General features: G+C 44.4%; 36 non-coding genes across 36 annotated transcripts; all 36 read right to left on the reverse strand.

Moving 5' to 3' along the window:
• Positions 1-659: 659 nt before the first annotated feature.
• Positions 660-731, reverse strand: TRNAA-UGC (transfer RNA alanine (anticodon UGC)). The gene has a single exon. It is a non-coding gene; the product is annotated as a tRNA-Ala (tRNA).
• A 429-nt stretch (positions 732-1,160) lies between these two features.
• Positions 1,161-1,232, reverse strand: TRNAA-UGC (transfer RNA alanine (anticodon UGC)). The gene has a single exon. It is a non-coding gene; the product is annotated as a tRNA-Ala (tRNA).
• Positions 1,233-1,361: 129 nt separating this feature from the next.
• On the reverse strand, positions 1,362-1,447 carry TRNAY-GUA (transfer RNA tyrosine (anticodon GUA)). Its single transcript is given in 2 exon segments — positions 1,362-1,397; positions 1,411-1,447. It is a non-coding gene; the product is annotated as a tRNA-Tyr (tRNA).
• A 768-nt stretch (positions 1,448-2,215) lies between these two features.
• On the reverse strand, positions 2,216-2,287 carry TRNAA-UGC (transfer RNA alanine (anticodon UGC)). Its single transcript has one exon. It is a non-coding gene; the product is annotated as a tRNA-Ala (tRNA).
• A 429-nt stretch (positions 2,288-2,716) lies between these two features.
• Positions 2,717-2,788, reverse strand: TRNAA-CGC (transfer RNA alanine (anticodon CGC)). The gene has a single exon. It is a non-coding gene; the product is annotated as a tRNA-Ala (tRNA).
• A 983-nt stretch (positions 2,789-3,771) lies between these two features.
• Positions 3,772-3,843, reverse strand: TRNAA-UGC (transfer RNA alanine (anticodon UGC)). Its single transcript has one exon. It is a non-coding gene; the product is annotated as a tRNA-Ala (tRNA).
• A 429-nt stretch (positions 3,844-4,272) lies between these two features.
• Positions 4,273-4,344, reverse strand: TRNAA-CGC (transfer RNA alanine (anticodon CGC)). The gene has a single exon. It is a non-coding gene; the product is annotated as a tRNA-Ala (tRNA).
• A 129-nt stretch (positions 4,345-4,473) lies between these two features.
• On the reverse strand, positions 4,474-4,559 carry TRNAY-GUA (transfer RNA tyrosine (anticodon GUA)). Its single transcript is given in 2 exon segments — positions 4,474-4,509; positions 4,523-4,559. It is a non-coding gene; the product is annotated as a tRNA-Tyr (tRNA).
• Positions 4,560-5,327: 768 nt separating this feature from the next.
• TRNAA-UGC (transfer RNA alanine (anticodon UGC)) lies at positions 5,328-5,399 on the reverse strand. Its single transcript has one exon. It is a non-coding gene; the product is annotated as a tRNA-Ala (tRNA).
• Positions 5,400-5,828: 429 nt separating this feature from the next.
• TRNAA-CGC (transfer RNA alanine (anticodon CGC)) lies at positions 5,829-5,900 on the reverse strand. The gene has a single exon. It is a non-coding gene; the product is annotated as a tRNA-Ala (tRNA).
• A 129-nt stretch (positions 5,901-6,029) lies between these two features.
• Positions 6,030-6,115, reverse strand: TRNAY-GUA (transfer RNA tyrosine (anticodon GUA)). The gene is given in 2 exon segments: positions 6,030-6,065; positions 6,079-6,115. It is a non-coding gene; the product is annotated as a tRNA-Tyr (tRNA).
• A 768-nt stretch (positions 6,116-6,883) lies between these two features.
• TRNAA-UGC (transfer RNA alanine (anticodon UGC)) lies at positions 6,884-6,955 on the reverse strand. Its single transcript has one exon. It is a non-coding gene; the product is annotated as a tRNA-Ala (tRNA).
• Positions 6,956-7,384: 429 nt separating this feature from the next.
• On the reverse strand, positions 7,385-7,456 carry TRNAA-UGC (transfer RNA alanine (anticodon UGC)). Its single transcript has one exon. It is a non-coding gene; the product is annotated as a tRNA-Ala (tRNA).
• Positions 7,457-7,585: 129 nt separating this feature from the next.
• Positions 7,586-7,671, reverse strand: TRNAY-GUA (transfer RNA tyrosine (anticodon GUA)). The gene is given in 2 exon segments: positions 7,586-7,621; positions 7,635-7,671. It is a non-coding gene; the product is annotated as a tRNA-Tyr (tRNA).
• Positions 7,672-8,439: 768 nt separating this feature from the next.
• On the reverse strand, positions 8,440-8,511 carry TRNAA-UGC (transfer RNA alanine (anticodon UGC)). Its single transcript has one exon. It is a non-coding gene; the product is annotated as a tRNA-Ala (tRNA).
• Positions 8,512-8,940: 429 nt separating this feature from the next.
• Positions 8,941-9,012, reverse strand: TRNAA-CGC (transfer RNA alanine (anticodon CGC)). The gene has a single exon. It is a non-coding gene; the product is annotated as a tRNA-Ala (tRNA).
• Positions 9,013-9,995: 983 nt separating this feature from the next.
• On the reverse strand, positions 9,996-10,067 carry TRNAA-UGC (transfer RNA alanine (anticodon UGC)). Its single transcript has one exon. It is a non-coding gene; the product is annotated as a tRNA-Ala (tRNA).
• Positions 10,068-10,496: 429 nt separating this feature from the next.
• Positions 10,497-10,568, reverse strand: TRNAA-CGC (transfer RNA alanine (anticodon CGC)). The gene has a single exon. It is a non-coding gene; the product is annotated as a tRNA-Ala (tRNA).
• Positions 10,569-10,697: 129 nt separating this feature from the next.
• Positions 10,698-10,783, reverse strand: TRNAY-GUA (transfer RNA tyrosine (anticodon GUA)). Its single transcript is given in 2 exon segments — positions 10,698-10,733; positions 10,747-10,783. It is a non-coding gene; the product is annotated as a tRNA-Tyr (tRNA).
• Positions 10,784-11,551: 768 nt separating this feature from the next.
• TRNAA-UGC (transfer RNA alanine (anticodon UGC)) lies at positions 11,552-11,623 on the reverse strand. The gene has a single exon. It is a non-coding gene; the product is annotated as a tRNA-Ala (tRNA).
• A 429-nt stretch (positions 11,624-12,052) lies between these two features.
• Positions 12,053-12,124, reverse strand: TRNAA-CGC (transfer RNA alanine (anticodon CGC)). Its single transcript has one exon. It is a non-coding gene; the product is annotated as a tRNA-Ala (tRNA).
• A 129-nt stretch (positions 12,125-12,253) lies between these two features.
• Positions 12,254-12,339, reverse strand: TRNAY-GUA (transfer RNA tyrosine (anticodon GUA)). Its single transcript is given in 2 exon segments — positions 12,254-12,289; positions 12,303-12,339. It is a non-coding gene; the product is annotated as a tRNA-Tyr (tRNA).
• Positions 12,340-13,107: 768 nt separating this feature from the next.
• Positions 13,108-13,179, reverse strand: TRNAA-UGC (transfer RNA alanine (anticodon UGC)). The gene has a single exon. It is a non-coding gene; the product is annotated as a tRNA-Ala (tRNA).
• A 429-nt stretch (positions 13,180-13,608) lies between these two features.
• TRNAA-CGC (transfer RNA alanine (anticodon CGC)) lies at positions 13,609-13,680 on the reverse strand. Its single transcript has one exon. It is a non-coding gene; the product is annotated as a tRNA-Ala (tRNA).
• Positions 13,681-13,809: 129 nt separating this feature from the next.
• TRNAY-GUA (transfer RNA tyrosine (anticodon GUA)) lies at positions 13,810-13,895 on the reverse strand. The gene is given in 2 exon segments: positions 13,810-13,845; positions 13,859-13,895. It is a non-coding gene; the product is annotated as a tRNA-Tyr (tRNA).
• Positions 13,896-14,663: 768 nt separating this feature from the next.
• On the reverse strand, positions 14,664-14,735 carry TRNAA-UGC (transfer RNA alanine (anticodon UGC)). The gene has a single exon. It is a non-coding gene; the product is annotated as a tRNA-Ala (tRNA).
• A 429-nt stretch (positions 14,736-15,164) lies between these two features.
• On the reverse strand, positions 15,165-15,236 carry TRNAA-UGC (transfer RNA alanine (anticodon UGC)). The gene has a single exon. It is a non-coding gene; the product is annotated as a tRNA-Ala (tRNA).
• A 129-nt stretch (positions 15,237-15,365) lies between these two features.
• Positions 15,366-15,451, reverse strand: TRNAY-GUA (transfer RNA tyrosine (anticodon GUA)). Its single transcript is given in 2 exon segments — positions 15,366-15,401; positions 15,415-15,451. It is a non-coding gene; the product is annotated as a tRNA-Tyr (tRNA).
• Positions 15,452-16,219: 768 nt separating this feature from the next.
• Positions 16,220-16,291, reverse strand: TRNAA-UGC (transfer RNA alanine (anticodon UGC)). Its single transcript has one exon. It is a non-coding gene; the product is annotated as a tRNA-Ala (tRNA).
• Positions 16,292-16,720: 429 nt separating this feature from the next.
• On the reverse strand, positions 16,721-16,792 carry TRNAA-CGC (transfer RNA alanine (anticodon CGC)). The gene has a single exon. It is a non-coding gene; the product is annotated as a tRNA-Ala (tRNA).
• A 983-nt stretch (positions 16,793-17,775) lies between these two features.
• Positions 17,776-17,847, reverse strand: TRNAA-UGC (transfer RNA alanine (anticodon UGC)). Its single transcript has one exon. It is a non-coding gene; the product is annotated as a tRNA-Ala (tRNA).
• Positions 17,848-18,276: 429 nt separating this feature from the next.
• On the reverse strand, positions 18,277-18,348 carry TRNAA-CGC (transfer RNA alanine (anticodon CGC)). Its single transcript has one exon. It is a non-coding gene; the product is annotated as a tRNA-Ala (tRNA).
• Positions 18,349-18,477: 129 nt separating this feature from the next.
• Positions 18,478-18,563, reverse strand: TRNAY-GUA (transfer RNA tyrosine (anticodon GUA)). The gene is given in 2 exon segments: positions 18,478-18,513; positions 18,527-18,563. It is a non-coding gene; the product is annotated as a tRNA-Tyr (tRNA).
• A 768-nt stretch (positions 18,564-19,331) lies between these two features.
• Positions 19,332-19,403, reverse strand: TRNAA-UGC (transfer RNA alanine (anticodon UGC)). The gene has a single exon. It is a non-coding gene; the product is annotated as a tRNA-Ala (tRNA).
• Positions 19,404-19,832: 429 nt separating this feature from the next.
• Positions 19,833-19,904, reverse strand: TRNAA-CGC (transfer RNA alanine (anticodon CGC)). The gene has a single exon. It is a non-coding gene; the product is annotated as a tRNA-Ala (tRNA).
• A 129-nt stretch (positions 19,905-20,033) lies between these two features.
• TRNAY-GUA (transfer RNA tyrosine (anticodon GUA)) lies at positions 20,034-20,119 on the reverse strand. The gene is given in 2 exon segments: positions 20,034-20,069; positions 20,083-20,119. It is a non-coding gene; the product is annotated as a tRNA-Tyr (tRNA).
• Positions 20,120-20,729: the final 610 nt, after the last annotated feature.

Below are 20,729 nucleotides of genomic sequence, written 5' to 3' on the forward strand. Positions count from 1 at the left end.
CTCTCAAAGTCACCAGTTCTTAGAGCACACTGTAAGGTACGTCTTATCACCCCAAAGGAGGATTTCAGACCAATGTTCATGTTCTGTCTTGGCTTGGGGATAAGCAGGGGTGCTCCGAATTTCAATTTTACAGAAAGGAAAGGAACTTTGATACAAAGACCTTGGGCAGCATTGGTGGCAAATGGATGGCTGCGCGGAACCATGAAAGAAATGACAGAAAGTTATGGGAGTCATTACTACGCACCCAGCATCAAGAACGTGCATTTTGGATGCATTTTCAAAAGGAAAGAGAACGGAAAAATCTGTAGATTGAAGGTGATTGAGATAAACAAAATATTCCGTTTTTCTAAAAGCTACTGTAAAGAGTCTCTGGTTTAGAAGAAGAACCCTTACCAATGATCAAGAGAGATGCGACAGATTTCTATCATCAAAGCATTATGGTTGTCAAGATGAATCATCACTTTGATGTCTTCAACAAGTAGGATTCTTTTGATCTATAATCATCAAAAATGAGATAGCCCCATTTCAAGGGATTTTTCAAGGCAAACGTCTGACAGATTAAGCGGGGTCCTCATCCCGGTTGGAGGACATATCTCTTCCTTCATCATGATGCCAGCCTAGCTTTCGGCCCAAAATCCAAGGTAAGCATGGCAAAAGTCTGGAGATGCCGGGGATTGAACCCGGGGCCTCATACATGCAAAGCATGCGCTCTACCACTGAGCTACATCCCCACTTCTGCAAGGTTTGACTGTATGATTGGAAACCCTGCATTGAACCGACGGCCACATCACCCCATTCGACTCTGCAGTATACAATGTCAGTCAGGAAAATCCTTCAGCCTTGTACCTGGATGATCTTCATGGTCTTATGTACAGATGCCTATATACAGCCTTCTTAGCGCAGTAGGCAGCGCGTCAGTCTCATAATCTGAAGGTCCTGAGTTCGATCCTCAGAGAGGGCATTTATTTCCTTCTTTTGGAATGCAAAATTCTCCGATTTTCTTGAAATGCGCAAACTATGCCTAGTTCAAAGATTTTTCCAAAGCAAATGTCTGACTATTTAAGTGGGGCTCTCACCCCAACTGCATGACAAACTTCTTCTTTCTGCATGATGGCAGGCTAGCCTTCTGGAAAAAAGCCAAGATAAGGAACAGAGGCTCCTGGAGATGCCGGGGATTGAACCCGGGACCTCATACATGCAAAGCATGCGCTCTACCACTGAGCTACATCCCCACTTTTGCACTCGAGCTGTTTGATGGATGCAAGGAATCCCTGAAACCCAGGGACTGCAAAGTCTCGATCATAATCAATGGAAGGTATTGTTTGAATAAAAGTGAAAGATATGGAAATCGAAGCAAAAAATCCTTCGAGCCGGATTTGAACCAGCGACCTAAGGATGTCTGACTTTATGCTACAGTCCTCCGCTCTACCAACTGAGCTATCGAAGGAGTGGCTGAAGTATCTTTCAGCGCTGTAATTATCTCTCGCTCAAGAAAGGTTGTGGGGGTGGGGATCAGGAGCAGATCGATGAAAATCATGAACATTACCTGCAGCTCCCTCTCAAAGTCACCAGTTCTTAGAGCACACTGTAAGGTACGTCTTATCACCCCAAAGGAGGATTTCAGACCAAAGTTCATGTTCTGTCTTGGCTTGGGGATAAGCAGGGGTGCTCCAAATTTCAATTTTACAGAAAGGAAAGGAACTTTGATACAAAGACCTTGGGCAGCATTGGTGGCAAATGGATGGCTGCGCGGAACCATGAAAGAAATGACAGAAAGTTATGGGAGTCATTACTACGCACCCAGCATCAAGAACGTGCATTTTGGATGCATTTTCAAAAGGAAAGAGAACGGAAAAATCTGTAGATTGAAGGTGATTGAGATAAACAAAATATTCCGTTTTTCTAAAAGCTACTGTAAAGAGTCTCTGGTTTAGAAGAAGAACCCTTACCAATGATCAAGAGAGATGCGACAGATTTCTATCATCAAAGCATTATGGTTGTCAAGATGAATCATCACTTTGATGTCTTCAACAAGTAGGATTCTTTTGATCTATAATCATCAAAAATGAGATAGCCCCACTTCATGGGATTTTTCAAGGCAAACGTCTGACAGATTAAGCGGGGTCCTCATCCCGGTTGGAGGACATATCTCTTCCTTCATCATGATGCCAGCCTAGCTTTCGGCCCAAAATCCAAGGTAAGCATGGCAAAAGTCTGGAGATGCCGGGGATTGAACCCGGGGCCTCATACATGCAAAGCATGCGCTCTACCACTGAGCTACATCCCCACTTCTGCAGGGTTTGACTGTATGATTGGAAACCCTGCATTGAACCGACGGCCACATCACCCCATTCGACTCTGCAGTATACAATGTCAGTCAGGAAAATCCTTCAGCCTTGTACCTGGATGATCTTCATGGTCTTATGTACAGATGCCTATATACAGCCTTCTTAGCGCAGTAGGCAGCGCGTCAGTCTCATAATCTGAAGGTCCTGAGTTCGATCCTCAGAGAGGGCATTTATTTCCTTCTTTTGGAATGCAAAATTCTCCGATTTTCTTGAAATGCGCCAACTATGCCTAGTTCAAAGATTTTTCCAAAGCAAATGTCTGACTATTTAAGTGGGGCTCTCACCCCAACTGCATGACAAACTTCTTCTTTCTGCATGATGGCAGGCTAGCCTTCTGGAAAAAAGCCAAGATAAGGAACAGAGGCTCCTGGAGATGCCGGGGATTGAACCCGGGACCTCATACATGCGAAGCATGCGCTCTACCACTGAGCTACATCCCCACTTTTGCACTCGAGCTGTTTGATGGATGCAAGGAATCCCTGAAACCCAGGGACTGCAAAGTCTCGATCATAATCAATGGAAGGTATTGTTTGAATAAAAGTGAAAGATATGGAAATCGAAGCAAAAAATCCTTCGAGCCGGATTTGAACCAGCGACCTAAGGATGTCTGACTTTATGCTACAGTCCTCCACTCTACCAACTGAGCTATCGAAGGAGTGGCTGAAGTATCTTTCAGCGCTGTAATTATCTCTCGCTCAAGAAAGGTTGTGGGGGTGGGGATCAGGAGCAGATCGATGAAAATCATGAACATTACCTGCAGCTCCCTCTCAAAGTCACCAGTTCTTAGAGCACACTGTAAGGTACGTCTTATCACCCCAAAGGAGGATTTCAGACCAAAGTTCATGTTCTGTCTTGGCTTGGGGATAAGCAGGGGTGCTCCAAATTTCAATTTTACAGAAAGGAAAGGAACTTTGATACAAAGACCTTGGGCAGCATTGGTGGCAAATGGATGGCTGCGCGGAACCATGAAAGAAATGACAGAAAGTTATGGGAGTCATTACTACGCACCCAGCATCAAGAACGTGCATTTTGGATGCATTTTCAAAAGGAAAGAGAACGGAAAAATCTGTAGATTGAAGGTGATTGAGATAAACAAAATATTCCGTTTTTCTAAAAGCTACTGTAAAGAGTCTCTGGTTTAGAAGAAGAACCCTTACCAATGATCAAGAGAGATGCGACAGATTTCTATCATCAAAGCATTATGGTTGTCAAGATGAATCATCACTTTGATGTCTTCAACAAGTAGGATTCTTTTGATCTATAATCATCAAAAATGAGATAGCCCCATTTCAAGGGATTTTTCAAGGCAAACGTCTGACAGATTAAGCGGGGTCCTCATCCCGGTTGGAGGACATATCTCTTCCTTCATCATGATGCCAGCCTAGCTTTCGGCCCAAAATCCAAGGTAAGCATGGCAAAAGTCTGGAGATGCCGGGGATTGAACCCGGGGCCTCATACATGCAAAGCATGCGCTCTACCACTGAGCTACATCCCCACTTCTGCAAGGTTTGACTGTATGATTGGAAACCCTGCATTGAACCGACGGCCACATCACCCCATTCGACTCTGCAGTATACAATGTCAGTCAGGAAAATCCTTCAGCCTTGTACCTGGATGATCTTCATGGTCTTATGTACAGATGCCTATATACAGCCTTCTTAGCGCAGTAGGCAGCGCGTCAGTCTCATAATCTGAAGGTCCTGAGTTCGATCCTCAGAGAGGGCATTTATTTCCTTCTTTTGGAATGCAAAATTCTCCGATTTTCTTGAAATGCGCAAACTATGCCTAGTTCAAAGATTTTTCCAAAGCAAATGTCTGACTATTTAAGTGGGGCTCTCACCCCAACTGCATGACAAACTTCTTCTTTCTGCATGATGGCAGGCTAGCCTTCTGGAAAAAAGCCAAGATAAGGAACAGAGGCTCCTGGAGATGCCGGGGATTGAACCCGGGACCTCATACATGCGAAGCATGCGCTCTACCACTGAGCTACATCCCCACTTTTGCCCTCGAGCTGTTTGATGGATGCAAGGAATCCCTGAAACCCAGGGACTGCAAAGTCTCGATCATAATCAATGGAAGGTATTGTTTGAATAAAAGTGAAATATATGGAAATCGAAGCAAAAAATCCTTCGAGCCGGATTTGAACCAGCGACCTAAGGATGTCTGACTTTATGCTACAGTCCTCCGCTCTACCAACTGAGCTATCGAAGGAGTGGCTGAAGTATCTTTCAGCGCTGTAATTATCTCTCGCTCAAGAAAGGTTGTGGGGGTGGGGATCAGGAGCAGATCGATGAAAATCATGAACATTACCTGCAGCTCCCTCTCAAAGTCACCAGTTCTTAGAGCACACTGTAAGGTACGTCTTATCACCCCAAAGGAGGATTTCAGACCAAAGTTCATGTTCTGTCTTGGCTTGGGGATAAGCAGGGGTGCTCCAAATTTCAATTTTACAGAAAGGAAAGGAACTTTGATACAAAGACCTTGGGCAGCATTGGTGGCAAATGGATGGCTGCGCGGAACCATGAAAGAAATGACAGAAAGTTATGGGAGTCATTACTACGCACCCAGCATCAAGAACGTGCATTTTGGATGCATTTTCAAAAGGAAAGAGAACGGAAAAATCTGTAGATTGAAGGTGATTGAGATAAACAAAATATTCCGTTTTTCTAAAAGCTACTGTAAAGAGTCTCTGGTTTAGAAGAAGAACCCTTACCAATGATCAAGAGAGATGCGACAGATTTCTATCATCAAAGCATTATGGTTGTCAAGATGAATCATCACTTTGATGTCTTCAACAAGTAGGATTCTTTTGATCTATAATCATCAAAAATGAGATAGCCCCATTTCATGGGATTTTTCAAGGCAAACGTCTGACAGATTAAGCGGGGTCCTCATCCCGGTTGGAGGACATATCTCTTCCTTCATCATGATGCCAGCCTAGCTTTCGGCCCAAAATCCAAGGTAAGCATGGCAAAAGTCTGGAGATGCCGGGGATTGAACCCGGGGCCTCATACATGCAAAGCATGCGCTCTACCACTGAGCTACATCCCCACTTCTGCAAGGTTTGACTGTATGATTGGAAACCCTGCATTGAACCGACGGCCACATCACCCCATTCGACTCTGCAGTATACAATGTCAGTCAGGAAAATCCTTCAGCCTTGTACCTGGATGATCTTCATGGTCTTATGTACAGATGCCTATATACAGCCTTCTTAGCACAGTAGGCAGCGCGTCAGTCTCATAATCTGAAGGTCCTGAGTTCGATCCTCAGAGAGGGCATTTATTTCCTTCTTTTGGAATGCAAAATTCTCCGATTTTCTTGAAATGCGCAAACTATGCCTAGTTCAAAGATTTTTCCAAAGCAAATGTCTGACTATTTAAGTGGGGCTCTCACCCCAACTGCATGACAAACTTCTTCTTTCTGCATGATGGCAGGCTAGCCTTCTGGAAAAAAGCCAAGATAAGGAACAGAGGCTCCTGGAGATGCCGGGGATTGAACCCGGGACCTCATACATGCGAAGCATGCGCTCTACCACTGAGCTACATCCCCACTTTTGCACTCGAGCTGTTTGATGGATGCAAGGAATCCCTGAAACCCAGGGACTGCAAAGTCTCGATCATAATCAATGGAAGGTATTGTTTGAATAAAAGTGAAAGATATGGAAATCGAAGCAAAAAATCCTTCGAGCCGGATTTGAACCAGCGACCTAAGGATGTCTGACTTTATGCTACAGTCCTCCGCTCTACCAACTGAGCTATCGAAGGAGTGGCTGAAGTATCTTTCAGCGCTGTAATTATCTCTCGCTCAAGAAAGGTTGTGGGGGTGGGGATCAGGAGCAGATCGATGAAAATCATGAACATTACCTGCAGCTCCCTCTCAAAGTCACCAGTTCTTAGAGCACACTGTAAGGTACGTCTTATCACCCCAAAGGAGGATTTCAGACCAATGTTCATGTTCTGTCTTGGCTTGGGGATAAGCAGGGGTGCTCCAAATTTCAATTTTACAGAAAGGAAAGGAACTTTGATACAAAGACCTTGGGCAGCATTGGTGGCAAATGGATGGCTGCGCGGAACCATGAAAGAAATGACAGAAAGTTATGGGAGTCATTACTACGCACCCAGCATCAAGAACGTGCATTTTGGATGCATTTTCAAAAGGAAAGAGAACGGAAAAATCTGTAGATTGAAGGTGATTGAGATAAACAAAATATTCCGTTTTTCTAAAAGCTACTGTAAAGAGTCTCTGGTTTAGAAGAAGAACCCTTACCAATGATCAAGAGAGATGCGACAGATTTCTATCATCAAAGCATTATGGTTGTCAAGATGAATCATCACTTTGATGTCTTCAACAAGTAGGATTCTTTTGATCTATAATCATCAAAAATGAGATAGCCCCATTTCATGGGATTTTTCAAGGCAAACGTCTGACAGATTAAGCGGGGTCCTCATCCCGGTTGGAGGACATATCTCTTCCTTCATCATGATGCCAGCCTAGCTTTCGGCCCAAAATCCAAGGTAAGCATGGCAAAAGTCTGGAGATGCCGGGGATTGAACCCGGGGCCTCATACATGCAAAGCATGCGCTCTACCACTGAGCTACATCCCCACTTCTGCAAGGTTTGACTGTATGATTGGAAACCCTGCATTGAACCGACGGCCACATCACCCCATTCGACTCTGCAGTATACAATGTCAGTCAGGAAAATCCTTCAGCCTTGTACCTGGATGATCTTCATGGTCTTATGTACAGATGCCTATATACAGCCTTCTTAGCGCAGTAGGCAGCGCGTCAGTCTCATAATCTGAAGGTCCTGAGTTCGATCCTCAGAGAGGGCATTTATTTCCTTCTTTTGGAATGCAAAATTCTCCGATTTTCTTGAAATGCGCAAACTATGCCTAGTTCAAAGATTTTTCCAAAGCAAATGTCTGACTATTTAAGTGGGGCTCTCACCCCAACTGCATGACAAACTTCTTCTTTCTGCATGATGGCAGGCTAGCCTTCTGGAAAAAAGCCAAGATAAGGAACAGAGGCTCCTGGAGATGCCGGGGATTGAACCCGGGACCTCATACATGCAAAGCATGCGCTCTACCACTGAGCTACATCCCCACTTTTGCACTCGAGCTGTTTGATGGATGCAAGGAATCCCTGAAACCCAGGGACTGCAAAGTCTCGATCATAATCAATGGAAGGTATTGTTTGAATAAAAGTGAAAGATATGGAAATCGAAGCAAAAAATCCTTCGAGCCGGATTTGAACCAGCGACCTAAGGATGTCTGACTTTATGCTACAGTCCTCCGCTCTACCAACTGAGCTATCGAAGGAGTGGCTGAAGTATCTTTCAGCGCTGTAATTATCTCTCGCTCAAGAAAGGTTGTGGGGGTGGGGATCAGGAGCAGATCGATGAAAATCATGAACATTACCTGCAGCTCCCTCTCAAAGTCACCAGTTCTTAGAGCACACTGTAAGGTACGTCTTATCACCCCAAAGGAGGATTTCAGACCAAAGTTCATGTTCTGTCTTGGCTTGGGGATAAGCAGGGGTGCTCCAAATTTCAATTTTACAGAAAGGAAAGGAACTTTGATACAAAGACCTTGGGCAGCATTGGTGGCAAATGGATGGCTGCGCGGAACCATGAAAGAAATGACAGAAAGTTATGGGAGTCATTACTACGCACCCAGCATCAAGAACGTGCATTTTGGATGCATTTTCAAAAGGAAAGAGAACGGAAAAATCTGTAGATTGAAGGTGATTGAGATAAACAAAATATTCCGTTTTTCTAAAAGCTACTGTAAAGAGTCTCTGGTTTAGAAGAAGAACCCTTACCAATGATCAAGAGAGATGCGACAGATTTCTATCATCAAAGCATTATGGTTGTCAAGATGAATCATCACTTTGATGTCTTCAACAAGTAGGATTCTTTTGATCTATAATCATCAAAAATGAGATAGCCCCACTTCATGGGATTTTTCAAGGCAAACGTCTGACAGATTAAGCGGGGTCCTCATCCCGGTTGGAGGACATATCTCTTCCTTCATCATGATGCCAGCCTAGCTTTCGGCCCAAAATCCAAGGTAAGCATGGCAAAAGTCTGGAGATGCCGGGGATTGAACCCGGGGCCTCATACATGCAAAGCATGCGCTCTACCACTGAGCTACATCCCCACTTCTGCAGGGTTTGACTGTATGATTGGAAACCCTGCATTGAACCGACGGCCACATCACCCCATTCGACTCTGCAGTATACAATGTCAGTCAGGAAAATCCTTCAGCCTTGTACCTGGATGATCTTCATGGTCTTATGTACAGATGCCTATATACAGCCTTCTTAGCGCAGTAGGCAGCGCGTCAGTCTCATAATCTGAAGGTCCTGAGTTCGATCCTCAGAGAGGGCATTTATTTCCTTCTTTTGGAATGCAAAATTCTCCGATTTTCTTGAAATGCGCCAACTATGCCTAGTTCAAAGATTTTTCCAAAGCAAATGTCTGACTATTTAAGTGGGGCTCTCACCCCAACTGCATGACAAACTTCTTCTTTCTGCATGATGGCAGGCTAGCCTTCTGGAAAAAAGCCAAGATAAGGAACAGAGGCTCCTGGAGATGCCGGGGATTGAACCCGGGACCTCATACATGCGAAGCATGCGCTCTACCACTGAGCTACATCCCCACTTTTGCACTCGAGCTGTTTGATGGATGCAAGGAATCCCTGAAACCCAGGGACTGCAAAGTCTCGATCATAATCAATGGAAGGTATTGTTTGAATAAAAGTGAAAGATATGGAAATCGAAGCAAAAAATCCTTCGAGCCGGATTTGAACCAGCGACCTAAGGATGTCTGACTTTATGCTACAGTCCTCCACTCTACCAACTGAGCTATCGAAGGAGTGGCTGAAGTATCTTTCAGCGCTGTAATTATCTCTCGCTCAAGAAAGGTTGTGGGGGTGGGGATCAGGAGCAGATCGATGAAAATCATGAACATTACCTGCAGCTCCCTCTCAAAGTCACCAGTTCTTAGAGCACACTGTAAGGTACGTCTTATCACCCCAAAGGAGGATTTCAGACCAAAGTTCATGTTCTGTCTTGGCTTGGGGATAAGCAGGGGTGCTCCAAATTTCAATTTTACAGAAAGGAAAGGAACTTTGATACAAAGACCTTGGGCAGCATTGGTGGCAAATGGATGGCTGCGCGGAACCATGAAAGAAATGACAGAAAGTTATGGGAGTCATTACTACGCACCCAGCATCAAGAACGTGCATTTTGGATGCATTTTCAAAAGGAAAGAGAACGGAAAAATCTGTAGATTGAAGGTGATTGAGATAAACAAAATATTCCGTTTTTCTAAAAGCTACTGTAAAGAGTCTCTGGTTTAGAAGAAGAACCCTTACCAATGATCAAGAGAGATGCGACAGATTTCTATCATCAAAGCATTATGGTTGTCAAGATGAATCATCACTTTGATGTCTTCAACAAGTAGGATTCTTTTGATCTATAATCATCAAAAATGAGATAGCCCCATTTCAAGGGATTTTTCAAGGCAAACGTCTGACAGATTAAGCGGGGTCCTCATCCCGGTTGGAGGACATATCTCTTCCTTCATCATGATGCCAGCCTAGCTTTCGGCCCAAAATCCAAGGTAAGCATGGCAAAAGTCTGGAGATGCCGGGGATTGAACCCGGGGCCTCATACATGCAAAGCATGCGCTCTACCACTGAGCTACATCCCCACTTCTGCAAGGTTTGACTGTATGATTGGAAACCCTGCATTGAACCGACGGCCACATCACCCCATTCGACTCTGCAGTATACAATGTCAGTCAGGAAAATCCTTCAGCCTTGTACCTGGATGATCTTCATGGTCTTATGTACAGATGCCTATATACAGCCTTCTTAGCGCAGTAGGCAGCGCGTCAGTCTCATAATCTGAAGGTCCTGAGTTCGATCCTCAGAGAGGGCATTTATTTCCTTCTTTTGGAATGCAAAATTCTCCGATTTTCTTGAAATGCGCAAACTATGCCTAGTTCAAAGATTTTTCCAAAGCAAATGTCTGACTATTTAAGTGGGGCTCTCACCCCAACTGCATGACAAACTTCTTCTTTCTGCATGATGGCAGGCTAGCCTTCTGGAAAAAAGCCAAGATAAGGAACAGAGGCTCCTGGAGATGCCGGGGATTGAACCCGGGACCTCATACATGCGAAGCATGCGCTCTACCACTGAGCTACATCCCCACTTTTGCCCTCGAGCTGTTTGATGGATGCAAGGAATCCCTGAAACCCAGGGACTGCAAAGTCTCGATCATAATCAATGGAAGGTATTGTTTGAATAAAAGTGAAATATATGGAAATCGAAGCAAAAAATCCTTCGAGCCGGATTTGAACCAGCGACCTAAGGATGTCTGACTTTATGCTACAGTCCTCCGCTCTACCAACTGAGCTATCGAAGGAGTGGCTGAAGTATCTTTCAGCGCTGTAATTATCTCTCGCTCAAGAAAGGTTGTGGGGGTGGGGATCAGGAGCAGATCGATGAAAATCATGAACATTACCTGCAGCTCCCTCTCAAAGTCACCAGTTCTTAGAGCACACTGTAAGGTACGTCTTATCACCCCAAAGGAGGATTTCAGACCAAAGTTCATGTTCTGTCTTGGCTTGGGGATAAGCAGGGGTGCTCCAAATTTCAATTTTACAGAAAGGAAAGGAACTTTGATACAAAGACCTTGGGCAGCATTGGTGGCAAATGGATGGCTGCGCGGAACCATGAAAGAAATGACAGAAAGTTATGGGAGTCATTACTACGCACCCAGCATCAAGAACGTGCATTTTGGATGCATTTTCAAAAGGAAAGAGAACGGAAAAATCTGTAGATTGAAGGTGATTGAGATAAACAAAATATTCCGTTTTTCTAAAAGCTACTGTAAAGAGTCTCTGGTTTAGAAGAAGAACCCTTACCAATGATCAAGAGAGATGCGACAGATTTCTATCATCAAAGCATTATGGTTGTCAAGATGAATCATCACTTTGATGTCTTCAACAAGTAGGATTCTTTTGATCTATAATCATCAAAAATGAGATAGCCCCATTTCAAGGGATTTTTCAAGGCAAACGTCTGACAGATTAAGCGGGGTCCTCATCCCGGTTGGAGGACATATCTCTTCCTTCATCATGATGCCAGCCTAGCTTTCGGCCCAAAATCCAAGGTAAGCATGGCAAAAGTCTGGAGATGCCGGGGATTGAACCCGGGGCCTCATACATGCAAAGCATGCGCTCTACCACTGAGCTACATCCCCACTTCTGCAAGGTTTGACTGTATGATTGGAAACCCTGCATTGAACCGACGGCCACATCACCCCATTCGACTCTGCAGTATACAATGTCAGTCAGGAAAATCCTTCAGCCTTGTACCTGGATGATCTTCATGGTCTTATGTACAGATGCCTATATACAGCCTTCTTAGCGCAGTAGGCAGCGCGTCAGTCTCATAATCTGAAGGTCCTGAGTTCGATCCTCAGAGAGGGCATTTATTTCCTTCTTTTGGAATGCAAAATTCTCCGATTTTCTTGAAATGCGCAAACTATGCCTAGTTCAAAGATTTTTCCAAAGCAAATGTCTGACTATTTAAGTGGGGCTCTCACCCCAACTGCATGACAAACTTCTTCTTTCTGCATGATGGCAGGCTAGCCTTCTGGAAAAAAGCCAAGATAAGGAACAGAGGCTCCTGGAGATGCCGGGGATTGAACCCGGGACCTCATACATGCGAAGCATGCGCTCTACCACTGAGCTACATCCCCACTTTTGCCCTCGAGCTGTTTGATGGATGCAAGGAATCCCTGAAACCCAGGGACTGCAAAGTCTCGATCATAATCAATGGAAGGTATTGTTTGAATAAAAGTGAAATATATGGAAATCGAAGCAAAAAATCCTTCGAGCCGGATTTGAACCAGCGACCTAAGGATGTCTGACTTTATGCTACAGTCCTCCGCTCTACCAACTGAGCTATCGAAGGAGTGGCTGAAGTATCTTTCAGCGCTGTAATTATCTCTCGCTCAAGAAAGGTTGTGGGGGTGGGGATCAGGAGCAGATCGATGAAAATCATGAACATTACCTGCAGCTCCCTCTCAAAGTCACCAGTTCTTAGAGCACACTGTAAGGTACGTCTTATCACCCCAAAGGAGGATTTCAGACCAAAGTTCATGTTCTGTCTTGGCTTGGGGATAAGCAGGGGTGCTCCAAATTTCAATTTTACAGAAAGGAAAGGAACTTTGATACAAAGACCTTGGGCAGCATTGGTGGCAAATGGATGGCTGCGCGGAACCATGAAAGAAATGACAGAAAGTTATGGGAGTCATTACTACGCACCCAGCATCAAGAACGTGCATTTTGGATGCATTTTCAAAAGGAAAGAGAACGGAAAAATCTGTAGATTGAAGGTGATTGAGATAAACAAAATATTCCGTTTTTCTAAAAGCTACTGTAAAGAGTCTCTGGTTTAGAAGAAGAACCCTTACCAATGATCAAGAGAGATGCGACAGATTTCTATCATCAAAGCATTATGGTTGTCAAGATGAATCATCACTTTGATGTCTTCAACAAGTAGGATTCTTTTGATCTATAATCATCAAAAATGAGATAGCCCCATTTCATGGGATTTTTCAAGGCAAACGTCTGACAGATTAAGCGGGGTCCTCATCCCGGTTGGAGGACATATCTCTTCCTTCATCATGATGCCAGCCTAGCTTTCGGCCCAAAATCCAAGGTAAGCATGGCAAAAGTCTGGAGATGCCGGGGATTGAACCCGGGGCCTCATACATGCAAAGCATGCGCTCTACCACTGAGCTACATCCCCACTTCTGCAAGGTTTGACTGTATGATTGGAAACCCTGCATTGAACCGACGGCCACATCACCCCATTCGACTCTGCAGTATACAATGTCAGTCAGGAAAATCCTTCAGCCTTGTACCTGGATGATCTTCATGGTCTTATGTACAGATGCCTATATACAGCCTTCTTAGCACAGTAGGCAGCGCGTCAGTCTCATAATCTGAAGGTCCTGAGTTCGATCCTCAGAGAGGGCATTTATTTCCTTCTTTTGGAATGCAAAATTCTCCGATTTTCTTGAAATGCGCAAACTATGCCTAGTTCAAAGATTTTTCCAAAGCAAATGTCTGACTATTTAAGTGGGGCTCTCACCCCAACTGCATGACAAACTTCTTCTTTCTGCATGATGGCAGGCTAGCCTTCTGGAAAAAAGCCAAGATAAGGAACAGAGGCTCCTGGAGATGCCGGGGATTGAACCCGGGACCTCATACATGCGAAGCATGCGCTCTACCACTGAGCTACATCCCCACTTTTGCACTCGAGCTGTTTGATGGATGCAAGGAATCCCTGAAACCCAGGGACTGCAAAGTCTCGATCATAATCAATGGAAGGTATTGTTTGAATAAAAGTGAAAGATATGGAAATCGAAGCAAAAAATCCTTCGAGCCGGATTTGAACCAGCGACCTAAGGATGTCTGACTTTATGCTACAGTCCTCCGCTCTACCAACTGAGCTATCGAAGGAGTGGCTGAAGTATCTTTCAGCGCTGTAATTATCTCTCGCTCAAGAAAGGTTGTGGGGGTGGGGATCAGGAGCAGATCGATGAAAATCATGAACATTACCTGCAGCTCCCTCTCAAAGTCACCAGTTCTTAGAGCACACTGTAAGGTACGTCTTATCACCCCAAAGGAGGATTTCAGACCAATGTTCATGTTCTGTCTTGGCTTGGGGATAAGCAGGGGTGCTCCAAATTTCAATTTTACAGAAAGGAAAGGAACTTTGATACAAAGACCTTGGGCAGCATTGGTGGCAAATGGATGGCTGCGCGGAACCATGAAAGAAATGACAGAAAGTTATGGGAGTCATTACTACGCACCCAGCATCAAGAACGTGCATTTTGGATGCATTTTCAAAAGGAAAGAGAACGGAAAAATCTGTAGATTGAAGGTGATTGAGATAAACAAAATATTCCGTTTTTCTAAAAGCTACTGTAAAGAGTCTCTGGTTTAGAAGAAGAACCCTTACCAATGATCAAGAGAGATGCGACAGATTTCTATCATCAAAGCATTATGGTTGTCAAGATGAATCATCACTTTGATGTCTTCAACAAGTAGGATTCTTTTGATCTATAATCATCAAAAATGAGATAGCCCCATTTCATGGGATTTTTCAAGGCAAACGTCTGACAGATTAAGCGGGGTCCTCATCCCGGTTGGAGGACATATCTCTTCCTTCATCATGATGCCAGCCTAGCTTTCGGCCCAAAATCCAAGGTAAGCATGGCAAAAGTCTGGAGATGCCGGGGATTGAACCCGGGGCCTCATACATGCAAAGCATGCGCTCTACCACTGAGCTACATCCCCACTTCTGCAAGGTTTGACTGTATGATTGGAAACCCTGCATTGAACCGACGGCCACATCACCCCATTCGACTCTGCAGTATACAATGTCAGTCAGGAAAATCCTTCAGCCTTGTACCTGGATGATCTTCATGGTCTTATGTACAGATGCCTATATACAGCCTTCTTAGCGCAGTAGGCAGCGCGTCAGTCTCATAATCTGAAGGTCCTGAGTTCGATCCTCAGAGAGGGCATTTATTTCCTTCTTTTGGAATGCAAAATTCTCCGATTTTCTTGAAATGCGCAAACTATGCCTAGTTCAAAGATTTTTCCAAAGCAAATGTCTGACTATTTAAGTGGGGCTCTCACCCCAACTGCATGACAAACTTCTTCTTTCTGCATGATGGCAGGCTAGCCTTCTGGAAAAAAGCCAAGATAAGGAACAGAGGCTCCTGGAGATGCCGGGGATTGAACCCGGGACCTCATACATGCAAAGCATGCGCTCTACCACTGAGCTACATCCCCACTTTTGCACTCGAGCTGTTTGATGGATGCAAGGAATCCCTGAAACCCAGGGACTGCAAAGTCTCGATCATAATCAATGGAAGGTATTGTTTGAATAAAAGTGAAAGATATGGAAATCGAAGCAAAAAATCCTTCGAGCCGGATTTGAACCAGCGACCTAAGGATGTCTGACTTTATGCTACAGTCCTCCGCTCTACCAACTGAGCTATCGAAGGAGTGGCTGAAGTATCTTTCAGCGCTGTAATTATCTCTCGCTCAAGAAAGGTTGTGGGGGTGGGGATCAGGAGCAGATCGATGAAAATCATGAACATTACCTGCAGCTCCCTCTCAAAGTCACCAGTTCTTAGAGCACACTGTAAGGTACGTCTTATCACCCCAAAGGAGGATTTCAGACCAAAGTTCATGTTCTGTCTTGGCTTGGGGATAAGCAGGGGTGCTCCAAATTTCAATTTTACAGAAAGGAAAGGAACTTTGATACAAAGACCTTGGGCAGCATTGGTGGCAAATGGATGGCTGCGCGGAACCATGAAAGAAATGACAGAAAGTTATGGGAGTCATTACTACGCACCCAGCATCAAGAACGTGCATTTTGGATGCATTTTCAAAAGGAAAGAGAACGGAAAAATCTGTAGATTGAAGGTGATTGAGATAAACAAAATATTCCGTTTTTCTAAAAGCTACTGTAAAGAGTCTCTGGTTTAGAAGAAGAACCCTTACCAATGATCAAGAGAGATGCGACAGATTTCTATCATCAAAGCATTATGGTTGTCAAGATGAATCATCACTTTGATGTCTTCAACAAGTAGGATTCTTTTGATCTATAATCATCAAAAATGAGATAGCCCCACTTCATGGGATTTTTCAAGGCAAACGTCTGACAGATTAAGCGGGGTCCTCATCCCGGTTGGAGGACATATCTCTTCCTTCATCATGATGCCAGCCTAGCTTTCGGCCCAAAATCCAAGGTAAGCATGGCAAAAGTCTGGAGATGCCGGGGATTGAACCCGGGGCCTCATACATGCAAAGCATGCGCTCTACCACTGAGCTACATCCCCACTTCTGCAGGGTTTGACTGTATGATTGGAAACCCTGCATTGAACCGACGGCCACATCACCCCATTCGACTCTGCAGTATACAATGTCAGTCAGGAAAATCCTTCAGCCTTGTACCTGGATGATCTTCATGGTCTTATGTACAGATGCCTATATACAGCCTTCTTAGCGCAGTAGGCAGCGCGTCAGTCTCATAATCTGAAGGTCCTGAGTTCGATCCTCAGAGAGGGCATTTATTTCCTTCTTTTGGAATGCAAAATTCTCCGATTTTCTTGAAATGCGCCAACTATGCCTAGTTCAAAGATTTTTCCAAAGCAAATGTCTGACTATTTAAGTGGGGCTCTCACCCCAACTGCATGACAAACTTCTTCTTTCTGCATGATGGCAGGCTAGCCTTCTGGAAAAAAGCCAAGATAAGGAACAGAGGCTCCTGGAGATGCCGGGGATTGAACCCGGGACCTCATACATGCGAAGCATGCGCTCTACCACTGAGCTACATCCCCACTTTTGCACTCGAGCTGTTTGATGGATGCAAGGAATCCCTGAAACCCAGGGACTGCAAAGTCTCGATCATAATCAATGGAAGGTATTGTTTGAATAAAAGTGAAAGATATGGAAATCGAAGCAAAAAATCCTTCGAGCCGGATTTGAACCAGCGACCTAAGGATGTCTGACTTTATGCTACAGTCCTCCACTCTACCAACTGAGCTATCGAAGGAGTGGCTGAAGTATCTTTCAGCGCTGTAATTATCTCTCGCTCAAGAAAGGTTGTGGGGGTGGGGATCAGGAGCAGATCGATGAAAATCATGAACATTACCTGCAGCTCCCTCTCAAAGTCACCAGTTCTTAGAGCACACTGTAAGGTACGTCTTATCACCCCAAAGGAGGATTTCAGACCAAAGTTCATGTTCTGTCTTGGCTTGGGGATAAGCAGGGGTGCTCCAAATTTCAATTTTACAGAAAGGAAAGGAACTTTGATACAAAGACCTTGGGCAGCATTGGTGGCAAATGGATGGCTGCGCGGAACCATGAAAGAAATGACAGAAAGTTATGGGAGTCATTACTACGCACCCAGCATCAAGAACGTGCATTTTGGATGCATTTTCAAAAGGAAAGAGAACGGAAAAATCTGTAGATTGAAGGTGATTGAGATAAACAAAATATTCCGTTTTTCTAAAAGCTACTGTAAAGAGTCTCTGGTTTAGAAGAAGAACCCTTACCAATGATCAAGAGAGATGCGACAGATTTCTATCATCAAAGCATTATGGTTGTCAAGATGAATCATCACTTTGATGTCTTCAACAAGTAGGATTCTTTTGATCTATAATCATCAAAAATGAGATAGCCCCACTTCATGGGATTTTTCAAGGCAAACGTCTGACAGATTAAGCGGGGTCCTCATCCCGGTTGGAGGACATATCTCTTCCTTCATCATGATGCCAGCCTAGCTTTCGGCCCAAAATCCAAGGTAAGCATGGCAAAAGTCTGGAGATGCCGGGGATTGAACCCGGGGCCTCATACATGCAAAGCATGCGCTCTACCACTGAGCTACATCCCCACTTCTGCAAGGTTTGACTGTATGATTGGAAACCCTGCATTGAACCGACGGCCACATCACCCCATTCGACTCTGCAGTATACAATGTCAGTCAGGAAAATCCTTCAGCCTTGTACCTGGATGATCTTCATGGTCTTATGTACAGATGCCTATATACAGCCTTCTTAGCGCAGTAGGCAGCGCGTCAGTCTCATAATCTGAAGGTCCTGAGTTCGATCCTCAGAGAGGGCATTTATTTCCTTCTTTTGGAATGCAAAATTCTCCGATTTTCTTGAAATGCGCAAACTATGCCTAGTTCAAAGATTTTTCCAAAGCAAATGTCTGACTATTTAAGTGGGGCTCTCACCCCAACTGCATGACAAACTTCTTCTTTCTGCATGATGGCAGGCTAGCCTTCTGGAAAAAAGCCAAGATAAGGAACAGAGGCTCCTGGAGATGCCGGGGATTGAACCCGGGACCTCATACATGCGAAGCATGCGCTCTACCACTGAGCTACATCCCCACTTTTGCCCTCGAGCTGTTTGATGGATGCAAGGAATCCCTGAAACCCAGGGACTGCAAAGTCTCGATCATAATCAATGGAAGGTATTGTTTGAATAAAAGTGAAATATATGGAAATCGAAGCAAAAAATCCTTCGAGCCGGATTTGAACCAGCGACCTAAGGATGTCTGACTTTATGCTACAGTCCTCCGCTCTACCAACTGAGCTATCGAAGGAGTGGCTGAAGTATCTTTCAGCGCTGTAATTATCTCTCGCTCAAGAAAGGTTGTGGGGGTGGGGATCAGGAGCAGATCGATGAAAATCATGAACATTACCTGCAGCTCCCTCTCAAAGTCACCAGTTCTTAGAGCACACTGTAAGGTACATCTTATCACCCCAAAGGAGGATTTCAGACCAAAGTTCATGTTCTGTCTTGGCTTGGGGATAAGCAGGGGTGCTCCAAATTTCAATTTTACAGAAAGGAAAGGAACTTTGATACAAAGACCTTGGGCAGCATTGGTGGCAAATGGATGGCTGCGCGGAACCATGAAAGAAATGACAGAAAGTTATGGGAGTCATTACTACGCACCCAGCATCAAGAACGTGCATTTTGGATGCATTTTCAAAAGGAAAGAGAACGGAAAAATCTGTAGATTGAAGGTGATTGAGATAAACAAAATATTCCGTTTTTCTAAAAGCTACTGTAAAGAGTCTCTGGTTTAGAAGAAGAACCCTTACCAATGATCAAGAGAGATGCAACAGATTTCTATCATCAAAGCATTATGGTTGTCAAGATGAATCATCACTTTGATGTCTTCAACAAGTAGGATTCTTTTGATCTATAATCATCAAAAATGAGATAGCCCCATTTCAAGGGATTTTTCAAGGCAAACGTCTGACAGATTAAGCGGGGTCCTCATCCCGGTTGGAGGACATATCTCTTCCTTCATCATGATGCCAGCCTAGCTTTCGGCCCAAAATCCAAGGTAAGCATGGCAAAAGTCTGGAGATGCCGGGGATTGAACCCGGGGCCTCATACATGCAAAGCATGCGCTCTACCACTGAGCTACATCCCCACTTCTGCAAGGTTTGACTGTATGATTGGAAACCCTGCATTGAACCGACGGCCACATCACCCCATTCGACTCTGCAGTATACAATGTCAGTCAGGAAAATCCTTCAGCCTTGTACCTGGATGATCTTCATGGTCTTATGTACAGATGCCTATATACAGCCTTCTTAGCGCAGTAGGCAGCGCGTCAGTCTCATAATCTGAAGGTCCTGAGTTCGATCCTCAGAGAGGGCATTTATTTCCTTCTTTTGGAATGCAAAATTCTCCGATTTTCTTGAAATGCGCAAACTATGCCTAGTTCAAAGATTTTTCCAAAGCAAATGTCTGACTATTTAAGTGGGGCTCTCACCCCAACTGCATGACAAACTTCTTCTTTCTGCATGATGGCAGGCTAGCCTTCTGGAAAAAAGCCAAGATAAGGAACAGAGGCTCCTGGAGATGCCGGGGATTGAACCCGGGACCTCATACATGCGAAGCATGCGCTCTACCACTGAGCTACATCCCCACTTTTGCCCTCGAGCTGTTTGATGGATGCAAGGAATCCCTGAAACCCAGGGACTGCAAAGTCTCGATCATAATCAATGGAAGGTATTGTTTGAATAAAAGTGAAATATATGGAAATCGAAGCAAAAAATCCTTCGAGCCGGATTTGAACCAGCGACCTAAGGATGTCTGACTTTATGCTACAGTCCTCCGCTCTACCAACTGAGCTATCGAAGGAGTGGCTGAAGTATCTTTCAGCGCTGTAATTATCTCTCGCTCAAGAAAGGTTGTGGGGGTGGGGATCAGGAGCAGATCGATGAAAATCATGAACATTACCTGCAGCTCCCTCTCAAAGTCACCAGTTCTTAGAGCACACTGTAAGGTACATCTTATCACCCCAAAGGAGGATTTCAGACCAAAGTTCATGTTCTGTCTTGGCTTGGGGATAAGCAGGGGTGCTCCAAATTTCAATTTTACAGAAAGGAAAGGAACTTTGATACAAAGACCTTGGGCAGCATTGGTGGCAAATGGATGGCTGCGCGGAACCATGAAAGAAATGACAGAAAGTTATGGGAGTCATTACTACGCACCCAGCATCAAGAACGTGCATTTTGGATGCATTTTCAAAAGGAAAGAGAACGGAAAAATCTGTAGATTGAAGGTGATTGAGATAAACAAAATATTCCGTTTTTCTAAAAGCTACTGTAAAGAGTCTCTGGTTTAGAAGAAGAACCCTTACCAATGATCAAGAGAGATGCGACAGATTTCTATCATCAAAGCATTATGGTTGTCAAGATGAATCATCACTTTGATGTCTTCAACAAGTAGGATTCTTTTGATCTATAAT

Source organism: Triturus cristatus, chromosome 4_1, assembly GCF_964204655.1.
Source record: "Triturus cristatus chromosome 4_1, aTriCri1.1, whole genome shotgun sequence".
Classification (NCBI taxonomy): domain Eukaryota; kingdom Metazoa; phylum Chordata; class Amphibia; order Caudata; family Salamandridae; genus Triturus; species Triturus cristatus.